Genomic DNA, 13,045 nt, shown 5'->3' on the forward strand with positions numbered 1-13,045 from the left:
CCAGCACATAGGAAGACCTGCCTATCGTTCTTATAAATCCTTTCCTGGAGCAGGTACAAAGGTGGGAGAATTCCCTCAGCTCCCAGGCATGCTCTCTCATGCAGCTGGACAGGGCCATGGCATGCACAAAAGCTCAACAGCGAGCGCATCTTTGCTTTAGCAGGGAGGCTCGAAGCTGTACAGACCCCACGCTCCCTTCCCAGCTCATCAAAAGAGGAATTATAGCTTCAGCATCTGCACCATCATTCAGAACATTTTCAAAGGAAATCAATTCATGAGTTTAGCAGGAGCTTAACTCGCCAATGAACAGAACATCCAAGAATAACCACCGGGCTACCACCTCCCACTGACACTTAATCCAAAATTGATACTGCTTTGGGGGGGTGATGGCTTTGAATCCCAGCCAGCTCACCTCCCCCTCAAACCAGCAGCACACTGTGACCTTTTCTGACCCAGAGCCTTTTCATTTATTTTCTATTTTGATTCAATAGCTATGAACAACCTATTCCTAAAGGAGCTGAAGTGTCATTCTGGCCTGCAAGAGTCACGAGAGGCCTTAAATCCAGCAGGCACACAGAAGGATAATCCCCCCCCAGAGCTCATCCCTACAGCCATACAGAAGGAAGAAGCCAGGGGAAAAGTTCTTCACTCTGAACTCCCATATAGTTGTTTTTCTTGAGTAATCTCTTTTGGCACATTGAAACCCCAGCCAAAAATCCGATGTCCCAGATTTCCCCAGTATTAAAAACTGCCATCTGCAAACCACCTATCTTAACACCGCTGCTGGGGCTCTTGTCTGCAAGTTATCTGAACATGTACTTTCTAAAAAGCTTATTACTAGTCAGTGTTTTATAATACCTTTTTCTTGAGGCCTAATAATTTAGAAATTAATTCATTATCCTCCTGTGATTCTAGCGTATTATTCTGCTGTCATCCAAACACAGATCAGAACTACTCACTAAAGGCTTCTACTTCTTTTCATCATCATTAACAATTGCACCATTTCCATTTCAAAGAGGCCTTACACAATCCTTTTTCTGTTTCAAGCCGGATGTTTGAATTCTCTCTTGTCCTTGAAGACAGCAGCCAAGGATAATTTTACATTTTCCTTTTCATTTCCAGTTTTCTGCACTTCATTGCTCATTTATATTAACTGCACCCCACTCTCCCTTCCACGTTGCTTTTACTTTTCTGTTCCTAATACTGCCTTCACAACAGAACAACGATCAGCTTTCACGAAGATGCCTCTTTCCTGGGGGCAGAATCACAGTTCTTTTCATATAAAGCACTGTTCTAAAAGAATATCTAATTCTAATTTGGTGGGGTTTTTTACTAGAAACATTCCTCAAGCTTAACTGAAAAAGTCCTTCAACTCTGGGTAATTACACATCACGTTATTAGCTGGGAAAGTCTTTTTATTTAGATTTATCCTCAACGAGGTTGCAATCATGGAAATACTCCCAACTTCCAATTCAGATGTGCCCTGTCTGTTGAAACACTACCCAGTGATTTCTTGCAAGCCACACAGCACATAAATCCTTCCAGTCCAAGAGGCTACACCTGGTGATTTGTGTGACCATCAGGCACTTACCTTCTCTGGATCCAGATGCCTGGACTCCAGTTGCAGAACAGCCACTGAGTCAATGTAGCAGCAGGGACTAACATTTCCACCCCCACCACCAAGTGAGAACTCTGCTCTCCTTGGCATGCAAACCATCTTCCCACTGCTTTGACTGGGTGCTGGGCTTAGGCCCAGACCTTAGAAGAAGTGCTCCTAAAATGGATGTGAAAGAAAGGGAAGAAAAACATCATGGCTGGAAAACAGCAGAGAGGGACAATGTAAGAACCTGGATTCCGGCCAGTGCTGATCATGATGAAGACTGGCAGCTGGGGATTAAGATCCCACTTTGCCTGTGGGGGACAAAAGGAAAGGAACAGGAAGAGACCATCAGTGAAAGGAGCAGAAATATCTTACTGGGTGTCTCTTTGGGGCAGAACCCTCCTAGGTGGAGCCCAGAGGAGAAAGGAATGGAAAAGGGTCAGAAGAACAACTGCATTTACTGAAAAGCTTTTAAATCCTGGGAGCACAGGTACCTCATGCTACCCAACAAGAAACTACTCATAGAACTGTTGCTTTTAGCATTCAATTAAGTGTTTGGTTGAGCTGCTCCCCCCAGCACCTTCACTGAAACATCCTGTGCAAAGCCAAACGCAAACTCCCTCTGAGCTTCCAGCCTCAGCTGCCCCAGATACCTCCAGTGGGCTGAAGCCAGGCCTAGCCAGGAACTCAGGGTGCTCACTAAATCTCACCATGGGAACACTTCAAACCCCAACCAAACAGATCCTTGCCTACACCTCTTGCTGATACTCGTATGTTAGAGCCTGAAATGATCCTTCAAAGTTCTTCTTTGAAGAACTGCATTTTCTGGTCTTAGAGAAGGGTAGAAGGAGGTAGAAAAAAAATCTGGGTTTGGAATGTCAGCAGGCAAATTAGAGGTTTCATCTGAAAAGCAGCTCAGGCACTTGGTGTGTTCAGAACTAACCACAGATATTAGGGTAACTTAAAAATCACCCCCCAAATTGCCCAACAAGATCAATGCTAGGATCCAGCCAAATCTTCACCCACATCTGACAGTTCCCAGGACTTCAAAGGGAAGGAAAAAACAAACAAAAGTCCATTATGTATAATTAAGGGAGAGGTTCTTTTAAAGGCTTGTCTTGCGCTTGGACCTCGACTCTTCTGCTTTCCCCAGCCCCCTCTCTATCTTGTCAGGTTTTTTGCACAAGAATTCACAAAGTCTGATTCTGAAGAATGTACCAAGATGACAGAATACACCCAGCTGCTGAAAACTACCATGGAGAAGGTTCAGGCTTAAAGGTAAAGACAATTGTCAGTGGCTAAACAAAGACTCTCAGCTTCTCACTACATAGCCAGGCACTAAAAAGTGAGTGCTACAACCAGCACCAGAGTAATTCAGCATGTCTGTCACGATGTAATTGAGTTTGGAAGGGATGTCTGGGTTTCATTTAGTCCACCAATTTAGCTCAAAGCAGGGTAACCTCCAGTTAGACCGGATTGCTCAGGACATTACCCATATGAGTTCTGACACATCAGGTCCGCAATTAGTTCTGTTGCAAGAGGAGACATATACAAATAGACCAAATACTGGACCAAACTAACAAACTGTGGCATTTCCAAAGGAGTTCTTCCCATTTGTAGAGTGAAAGCATTGTTACAAACCAGGACAAGTGTTTAGCCACAGCTCCTGAAAGCCAAACTGGTGTTTACTCTTGGATGTGGAGAGCAGCCTACCAGGAGGGAGAACAGCCAAGGGCTCCCTGATGACCTTTTGGCTTCCATAAGTGGTTTCCAAATGTTACTCCACACTCACAGGCCATCCATGCAATAACAGAGTATCATATAAAATTGTCATTTTATCTGGTCAATGCTGCATACATCTGAGTTACAGAAACAGCACAAAGCCACTAAAGAATTCTCAGATTAACATACTGCACAATCTCATTTCTTTTAAAACCTCCTCAGCCCCATCCTTTACTATACAAATGGAGAACTGTTCTAAACTCTGAGGCAATCTGCTGCCGTCCTTGACATGTTTGACTTTCATCAGTTTTTTACTGGAGAACTAAGTGGAGAAATAAACCCATGTCTGGTGACACCGCACTCTGACTCTGAACTAGCAAAACCATGGATGCCGAGAGGAAAACTTTTCTTTGCAGTTTTAATTCCTTGCACTAATTACAGTATCAAGTACAGAAGAAGATAAAGCACCCAGTACTCTCTACACATAGTTACCAATAGTTACTGGTTCTGTGGCAGCTGTACACATTCACTTACATGCAAAGTACATCCTACAACATGTATGCCTTGCCAGTGCTTCAATTCAAATCTTCAAGCTCTTTTGGAATGTCATTACAAGTCATTAGAACATCAGTTTTGTCTGGATCGGTCACCTACATTATCAACTGTAACCTTAAAAGGACAAATAAAGAACATTGCGCTTTTCTGCCTCTGGAAGCTAGGATCTATCAAGCATAATGCCACATGAGAAGCTTTATGAAGAGTAAATAACGTTTACTTCACCACAAAACACCTGAGCTGGCCACCCTGTGCTGCTTTGAAGCTGCAGGTGTTTGAGGAGCCTGCTTTGCAATGCACCAGTCTTCACTGAAACACTGTCCCTGGGACCTTTCTCCTATGCAGCAGAGGCTATTAAAGAGGTCAGAGATCTGGCCTTGCCCTGGGACAAGAGACACAGACCTTCCTGCCTTATTTTCTGTAATTCATTCATGCTTTACTAAATGTAATTGATTGTCTCTATTTTATGAAGGTATTTTTTTCACTGCAATCTCCTTTAAAGGTTGGAAAGGTGGAATACAGGCAAACTCGGAAAGCTGTTACGCCCTTTGCTTGAAAGCATTAGTGCCTGTCCACTGGTTTTATTTCAGTTCTGTGCTGGAGTCAGCTCACCTCTATAGACTTAATAAAGACGTTAAAGAACCAACCAGCCCTAGAAAAATCAGGAAAGAGCAACGTGGCTTGATTTATTTTCAAGGCTTTTTCCACTCATCGCTGTCTTTCCCACTTACAAGTTACATTTCACCCCAGCCTGCACTGTTTTGATATCTCAGCAATTCATTTAATTCATTACTAATGCAATGCAGTTTACAAGGGATGCATTTCTGGCACTCACTGGTTAGTATATCTCAGCAATGGCCTGCCTTAAACTTATCTCAAGGGCTCTGTGTAAAACCCACACAGGAACATCCCTCCGCTGGATCCACCTCCTGCAGGGATAGAAGCACTCTCCCAAAGTGAAAAGATAAAGAGATCACCTCGGTATGTTTGTGAACACACATGGCAGTGGTTCCTAACCCGTGGTACTGGAATCCCTGAAGGCGTAACTACCCAGGTCACAGCGAAGGTATCTCCATGAACACAGTTATAGCTGACAGAGATGGGGTTTTGTAAATCAAAGTGCAGTGTGGATCTTGACCCAAGACAGGGAGGATGGGTACCTCTGGGAAGGAATATGGTAGCTTAAGGATTAGGAAAGTATATGATGGGAAGGTGCAAATGGGAGGCACACCTCCCCATAGGCATGGAACAGCACATTTCCAGCAGCCACTGTCTCATGATCTGCCCTTGACTCCAGTACTTACAATGATGGCTGTTGCTAATACCTATGACTGCTACTGCCTGTGCACTACAGCAACACAAATCTGGGAACCCCTGGCACAGGTTACAACAGGCTGAATTCCAATTTGATACCAGTTAAGCCAATATGAGCTCTCAGAAACTGTTGCCACATGTTCTCTCCATGACGCACTGCATAACAAGCAGCCCTTATTTTGTGATGGCTTCAGTTTCAGAGTGATTTCAGTGTATGGCCCCACTTTCAATCCTTTGCAGCAGAGTGACTTAGAGCTGGGTAAATGTGTCAACACCAGTGTCTGTGGAGACAGCTATATGGTCATGTAGTTACATAGGAACAGAAACAACAGTACTCAGGGCTGCTCCTAACTACTGGAAACATCCACGTACACAACAAAAAGCCTGTGAGGAACATTTGCGTCATCTGGGTGTTATTTAACTTCTTTTAGCTGAGACAAGTCTATCTCAAAGCCCTAAAACCCCAACACCCCTCATATCTGAGACTCTGATGATAGCCTGGGTTTAGCAAACAGCACCACTCAGGTCAGGTTGGCTGGCTGACGTGTCACCCATGATATATCCTTACTTGCAGTGCCATCACTCCCTAAGACATGAATGGCTGTTTTCACCACTGGTCAGATTCACCCTAAAATCACAAGGCATCTTCCCTTTCCTGTCATTGGCCATGGTGATCATAGAACCAGAGTGGTTTGGGTTGGAAGAGACTTAAAGCTTATCCAGTTCCAACTGCTTGTCACGGGCAGGGACACCTTCCACTAGAGCAGGTTGTTCCAAGCCCCATCCAACCTGCCCTTGAACACTGTCAGGGATGGGGCACCCACAGCTTCTCTGGGCACCCTGAGCCAGCGCCTCAGCACCCTCACAGGGAAGAGCTTCTTCTTTACATTTAACCTAGATCTACTCTCTTTCAGTTCCAAGTTTTCGGCCACAGAGGTCTCCAGGAATGAAACAATACTGACAGCGACCAGGGGATCCTGTGCTGTTGCCCAAAGCAGTCTTTGTGGATAAGTTTTTCTAGATCACACCCTGATCCTTCATCCAGGAGAAAGGCAATTAGTTTCAGTGCTTTGGTAGGTTCCCTTCTGTGCAGAGGAGGGGGTGATGTGAGAATGCTTGCAGTAATGGGAAACCTCTCTGAGGAAACCAAAGAGCTTTTGTCCTTCTGTCTGGAACCTGTCTTGCTCTCTTCTGGCTAACTGGGTCTGATGAAGTTTGAGATGTACTGCACAGTCTCCTACATACCAACTCTTTCAGGAACTAGAAGTCTGAGAAGAAAAAGCCATTCATGAGAAAAGATGGGTTTTGTGGGTGCTTATTGAGCCGCAGCATGTAGCCTTTATGGTATGTGACTATTTACTTCTGCTCTAACTGTACTTTTAGCTTTCAGCAATGACAGCAATGACAGTCCTTTTTTCATATAAAAATCACTCAGTATTAAATGAAATAGGTTTTAAGTCAAAATGCTGACTTTTAAGAGGAGGAAGATTCTTTAAGCAGCATTCACTAATCAATCCTGAGAAGTCAGGCTAAAGCCAAAAGGCCCATTTCAGCTTGCAACCCGTGGACCCATCCTGTTCCCATGGAGCTCTGCAGCCTTGTGAGCTACTTCTAAAAGTTCTTCTCATGATTTATTTCACTGTTTATCAGACAGCCAACGGTATTATAACTTAAATATATGCACTCCATCCTCAAATAAATATGCTGTCATTTTTCACAGATACATTCACAGACAGAATTTGTTAAAAATTAAGAGCTTTTTGAGAAACTGGGAAACAGATTTATTAAATTCACCTCCCAGCCAATCACATATAAATGCTTTCATATCTTTGTTTAGAACAATTACTCTTCAGTCAGATTGGCTTTTACCACTTGCTGATAATTCCTGGCTCCTCAGCCAACCGAACATAACCAACAACTGCTGCTCAAGAGGTATTATAATACAGTACCAGCATACTCTGGGTTTTGTGATGCTTTGCTGCTGCCTTGAATTGTCCTGTGCACAGAAAGAGTGCTCTGGAAGGAACCTCTGTGTTTTACCCACATATCTTTACTTCATTGTGATACCAACAGGAAAAAACTCTGAGGGAAGCATGTTCACTAAACTCAGTATAAGAAACACAGACGCAGAACAAGCAAGAGAAAACAGCCAAAGACAACTCCTGGGACACAGCATAAGAAGATGGGAGAGCCTGGGGCAGACCCCAGCTCTTTCTTTGTGGGACATTCCCTTATTTTTAAGGCATTCCTGGGAGTCCCCTTCCAGCAAGCCCCAGCGCAGAGGGCAGAGGGCAGGGCAGGAGCTGTGTACCAACTATACGTCACGTTAGAAACAGTCACAGGAATTTCCACCTGCACACACAGCTCACCTCAAGAGTTGTGTTTCATTTGTGAGCACCCCAAGGTGTCTTTAGCCTGCTGGGCCCATTAGAACAGAACAGGCATAAAAGAATATCATCGTCTCCCCAGCGCTGCTGGCTTTACACTGTTACCACAGGGCACAAAGCATGACACTGATGGTGTAACGATGTTAAAGCAGGCCAGTGACTTACCTGGGGAGAAATTCTGAGTTGGGAGAGGATTCTTCCCAGACTTGTGCATCACTTCAGCTCCATTCATGTCTTTGAAACTGATTTAAAGGAAGCAAAAAAAAAAAGAAAAAGGTAATTTTACACTTTGGGAATATGTTCTTCCAGGAAAAACTGATTCACTAAACACATTGGACCTTTCCCCCCCCCTTTAATTCAGCACAAGAGTACTATAAGCCCTTAATGCCTATATTGATCCAGCTAAACGTAGGCATCTAACTGAAATTCTTAGAACATGAGCTTCTTTAAGCATCTCTAATGAAGACAGAAAGACACATTTTACTCAAATCTGCCCTATCATTTGCAATGCCCAGATTGCTCTGCTGGAGGATCCAGCATTTCTTAAGTTTGTAGGCTCATATCCTATGACTCTACCAAGTTTATTCTGCTGTCCCTTCAAGGATCAGAGGCAAAGAGCCTGATTACCCGGCCTGTTTGGAAAAAAAATATATCTTTTTAAGCCTCCTTCTGCTCCTTTCCCCGTGGCAGCTGAGCCCATTTTCAGCACCTCATTGTTCAGGACCTGCTTCTGCATTTTCTAGACCTCATAAATGCCCCTGAACTGGGAACTTTGGTTGGAATTTGCTGTATGACATGGACTGATATGGCTACTGCCCCCTTCTGAAATCCAACATACTCTTTTCTTGCTTCTTCCTCAAAGTGGAAAGAATGAAACACTTGTCCTGGGTGAGGCAGCAGCTCCTGACCTTGCAGGAGCACAGTGGGAGCCAGGAACTGCTGCCACCCCAGAGGTGTGAACCTGCCGATGGGCTGCAAAGGAGGAGTTGTAATGCTTCTGGAACCACGTCCCAAACTTTCCCTTCCCCTTCACTCTGTCCCTGCTGTGCCCGTTGAAACCCTAAGATGAACTGCACTTGGCAGCTTCCTAAGCAGTATGAGGAATGGGCTCCTCCCACTCCGAGCCATGGTCCCGCTGGCACACTCAGACAAGCTGTGGGCTCACTGGCAGGTACAGCCAGTGCCTCCTGTCCTTGGTGTCACTGAACGCTGCATGTTTGTGGCCACCACCAAGGCCTTTCTGTGTGCCACAGCTTCCTGAGCCAGCAGCAGGGCTCTGCTGTCTACTGCTGCGGAGGTTCATCAACCTTGGTAAAGACTGGAGATGCTCTCTCCATTTGTAGGAGTCCCGTAAGCCTCGCAGTGCAGGACTGCTCAGGCACTTGGCCTTTCCTTGTTTCCCTGTTCAATCCAGGGTCAGACCATTGCTGGATCACTTGCTGGGGAAGAGTTTCACTTAGGGGCTTCAGGCATAACCACCACTGGTAACGTGGCAGCCTGTAGCACAAAGGGGTAGTTCCTTGGGAAACAAATGGGATGCAACATCCTCATGGTTTTACATCTCAGTGCCTCTTTTGAGTATCAAAACTCAACCACCACCACACCCTATGAGGATATATTATACACATTTTTGTGAGTAATATAAAAAGCCAGCACTATTCCCTTACAGAGCACAAGACTGAGCCTGCCCACATTTATGGGGCCACAGTATTTAATCTGAAATAAGACAGGACAAAGCAGCTCAGAGATCCCCACTTTATCACAGATGTCTGAGATAGGATTTGAAGCCTGGGACCACGCTCCTAGACAAAACACGTTCGTTCAAACCCAACAAGAGTGTGCAAGGAAATGGCTGTTTCGATTGTCATTCCACTGCTACAGAAGGGAAACTGGTAATTTGCCACACAAGCCTGCAATGCCTTTACTTTCTCCTACAGCCATTTTCCCTTTCCCAAAGCCTTCAGCACAGCCATTTTCATGCTCCACTGTAAACTGGATCACTGCGCACCCTGTGCCATTCTTGCTACATAAAAGCTGTACTGAACATATTATTATTCTACATACTATCTCTTCTGTATCTCTTACTAGGTCACAAAGAATAAAGAGTTGATCTCAGCTATCAAATAAACACAACTGCCTGCTGCAAGTCTGACCCAGGCTGAGGTACAGCTATTACAGATAAGCTGCCATAACCATCTCACAGTTAAGTGCAGTGCATAACGCGCTGGTCAAACCACAGATTAGCAATAATAGGGAAACAATTCAAGTTAAAAAAAAAACCCAAAACTTTGCCTTCAAGCATGGCCTTTTTAATCAAATGTTTTCAATTCTGTGGAAAATATTTTTCTCTCCCAGCATGTTTAAGGACTGTTGTTCTTCCATTTCTTGTGCAGAGCTACATAAAACCTCTTCTTTTTTACATATGTTGAACCCCAAACATTTCAGTTTTCAAAGGCAATCAGGGCTGGTCCTGCTCTTCTTTCTGAAGAAGGAAGTGTACTAAATTTAACTCTCATCTTCCAGGTGTACAAGTAAAGCTGGATTTGTTTCCTTTTAATGCACATGAAACAATGAGACAAAACCAAAATGCCCTTGTGCTGATATAGGTGTCTTAGGAAGCCAATGCTTTCATCTAGGCTCAGTTTAACAAAGAGAAGAATGCTAGGAAAAGGGATACATTCACTTTTTAGAGAACTCTACAATTAACTGTTTCACTGAAAATGAATATTAAACACAATTCTTCACTTCTTCCTTCCTTGCATGGGAACAGTGCTAGCATTTAGAACAAACCAACACAAAACTAATACACCACCAGTTTTTCAGCCCACAATCGCAGCCCCATCACGCCACCCTGCTGAGCAGAACTGACCAGCTTGCTTGGCCCTCCTGTCACAGTGCCTCTCTACCATCCTGTCACTGAGGAAAGAAGGTCAAGCAGACGACAAATTCATTCATACCTACTTTCAGACACCTTGACTCTACCAGGGAAATGTAAAGAAGCACTGCTGCAAACCAGACCTGCACCCAAGCTGCTCCACATGCTCTCTACAGTAGGCACAGTCCTAACTCACACTTAGCTCCTGCCTGGCTATGAGTAACACCTGCATGGAGGGCAAGCATTTAGCAGCCCTCACAGCCAGGTGAAAAGGTCATTTGTCACAGGTGCCCCAGTTACCAATCCAATCACTTGACTACTTCATAAATGTCATCCATCCCCAACGTGGACTGAGCTCAGCACCCAGCAGTGGCAGAACCCAACAGAGACAAGCTCAAGAATCAGAATATTTTCCAATAATCTGGCCAATGTTTTTGTTGTCCCTTCGAAGAGAATAAAAAAAAAATCCCAAACTATTTGATGCTCAACCTGTGATGCAACATCATAAATACAGCTTAAACATCCTTCTGCTAAAGTCACTGACAAGCTTGATGTGAGCTGGCAACTTCCAGTCTTCAAATAAGACTTCTGCCAGCAGAGACAAGAGTTTGGAGACAAGCACCCACATAAGCTGGTGTGATCAGAGCAAGTGATCCTCCAAAACCCCTTTGCAGAGATTTTATCAGAGCTGTCAAGACAGACAGGTCATGAGTCACACTCGTCATTAACCCTCCTCCCACAGTATTAGGATTTAAGGTAGAAAATTCAGGTGTGTAACAACCCATTGGGTAACCAGGTCAATCTGCCTGGTTGCACTTCAGATACTTCTACCAGGTGTCAACGTGAATGGCTCAGGCATGGTTTACCACTTCAGAAAAGTGGTTAAACCAAGAAGCGTTACACCTGCATAGTATGGGTTAGAAGAGAAGCACCTCACGTAAGTATCACTGTGATAGCTGCAGCTAACCTTAACTTTTACAGATGATGTCCTGTCTCTATTTGATATCCAGTATCCTGACCCAGTGAAATGAAAGGCAAATCCCCATCACCTGCAGGGACTGTGCAGCACTGCACCTCCTGGTCAACAGCAGAAGAGGCAGACCAAAAGGTTCAGCACTGAGGCTGGTGCAGTTCCTGATTTGGTGGTTTTTCTCAGAGCATTGCATCATGTTAGTTTGCTTCCTTAAATGGATTTCCTCTCCAGAGTCCAGCACTACTGCCTTGAACAGTGACTTCAGCATCATACAAACATGCCTTCATCCTCCTCCCTGACTGTTCAGCTACTTTTAAGTCTAACCTCTGGGCAGCAGACAACACCGAATGCAGACTCACTTGCATTCAGATGTTAAAAAGAAGTGCCACTATCCATTATCCTAGATAAGGAAGTGGGCACACTAAACACTATAGCCACCTCAGCAGCTGGACCATTCTTCTCAGCTAGGCACTGAGCTCTGCATTAGAGTGCAGAAGCCTTCCCAGGAAGAGGGAAAGATGGGGGGAATCTGCAGTGCTAGCAGCCTTCTTCCTCATTTTATTCATCCATCTTCTAATGCCATCTGCTCCTCCTCTTGATTTGCTGCATCCTCACAAGGAGACTGCAAGCAGTGACTGAAATAAGCATTGAAGGCCCTCTACCTCCAAATGGGCCAGGATTTACCCCCTCAGATATTTCTAGACAAAGTATGATGACATGGCACTGGTTGTAACTGACATATTTCCAGAACAGGCTCACATTGCTTGAATCTGAACCAAGCCACAAGCATGTGCCGAGTTCCATCCTGCCACGCTCCCATCCACCGCAGGAAAGGGTATTTATAATACCCCCGCAGCTGGCTTGCCTTCCAGAGAAGGCAGCAAGGTCCAGTCCATCTGGTGTTGGAATTCTGCAAGGCAGAAGCAGCACCAGGCTCCTAATGCCTTAGAGATGATGGAAGAGCTTGTTTTAGTTCTTAACCTTTTCCTTCATGGCAGCAAGAAACCATCTCAGCTTGAGCAAACACGCTGCACCAGCACAAAGAATCACCCCAGCTGCCAAGCTAATTGTGGAGACAGGAATAGCTGGCAGGAGGATTGGACAGGAGATGGGGTGTCCTTTGTATCAGACCTACACTAATGTCCTAAGCAAGACCACAAGTGAGGACTGTAACTTCCAGGATAAGGACCTGTCATTACTAAGTGCAGGGATTTTATCCTTTTAATGGAAAAATCTTGACAATCACCAATAGGAGCATTCAGGTGGCAGTGAAACTGTGGTTGTTTTTTATAATACATCTTGTGAAACACATTCCAATTTCAACCAGTTTCTTAATCTGAATTTACAAACACACTCTTTGGGACTGTTGTACTCCACCCTTCACTACTTATTGTCACATGGAAGCTAGTACAATGACAGCTGAATGTCTCTTTGCAATGACCCCCCACCACTGGCACAGGTAAGTGGAAAAGCTGAGTCAGCCTGAGGAAGGTGCTGAGTGTGTCATTCTGACAGGGTAAGTAGGACTGTGTTTGGATGTGGACAAAGGCCCCCCTGATAAGAAAAAAAGGCATTGGAATTTCTTTCAATCAAAGGAGCTCTCTCTCCTAACTAGCAAA

The 13,045-nt window shown here is 44.6% G+C and overlaps 1 protein-coding gene across 3 annotated transcripts in view; it reads right to left on the reverse strand.

Annotated features, from left to right (window-relative positions):
• The window catches only part of MAPKAPK3 (MAPK activated protein kinase 3), a 114,077-nt gene extending 103,399 nt beyond the window's left edge, over positions 1 to 10,678 (reverse strand). The window contains exons 1-2 of one of the 3 annotated variants that reach the window (XM_062610188.1): positions 10,536 to 10,678; positions 7,744 to 7,820 (exon numbers count right to left, since the gene is read on the reverse strand). The gene's annotated coding sequence lies outside the window, so the exon portion shown is untranslated. Of the gene's footprint in view, positions 1 to 7,743; positions 7,840 to 10,535 lie in introns of those variants that run through there. The other 2 variants (XM_062610189.1, XM_062610190.1) reach the window with 2 other exon arrangements.
• Between the last annotated feature and the right edge of the window lie 2,367 nt (positions 10,679 to 13,045).

The sequence above is a fragment of the Pezoporus occidentalis genome, unplaced genomic scaffold, assembly GCF_034315485.1.
Source record: "Pezoporus occidentalis ecotype Australia unplaced genomic scaffold, CSIRO_AGI_Poc_V1 ctg145, whole genome shotgun sequence".
Lineage (NCBI taxonomy): Eukaryota > Metazoa > Chordata > Aves > Psittaciformes > Psittacidae > Pezoporus > Pezoporus occidentalis.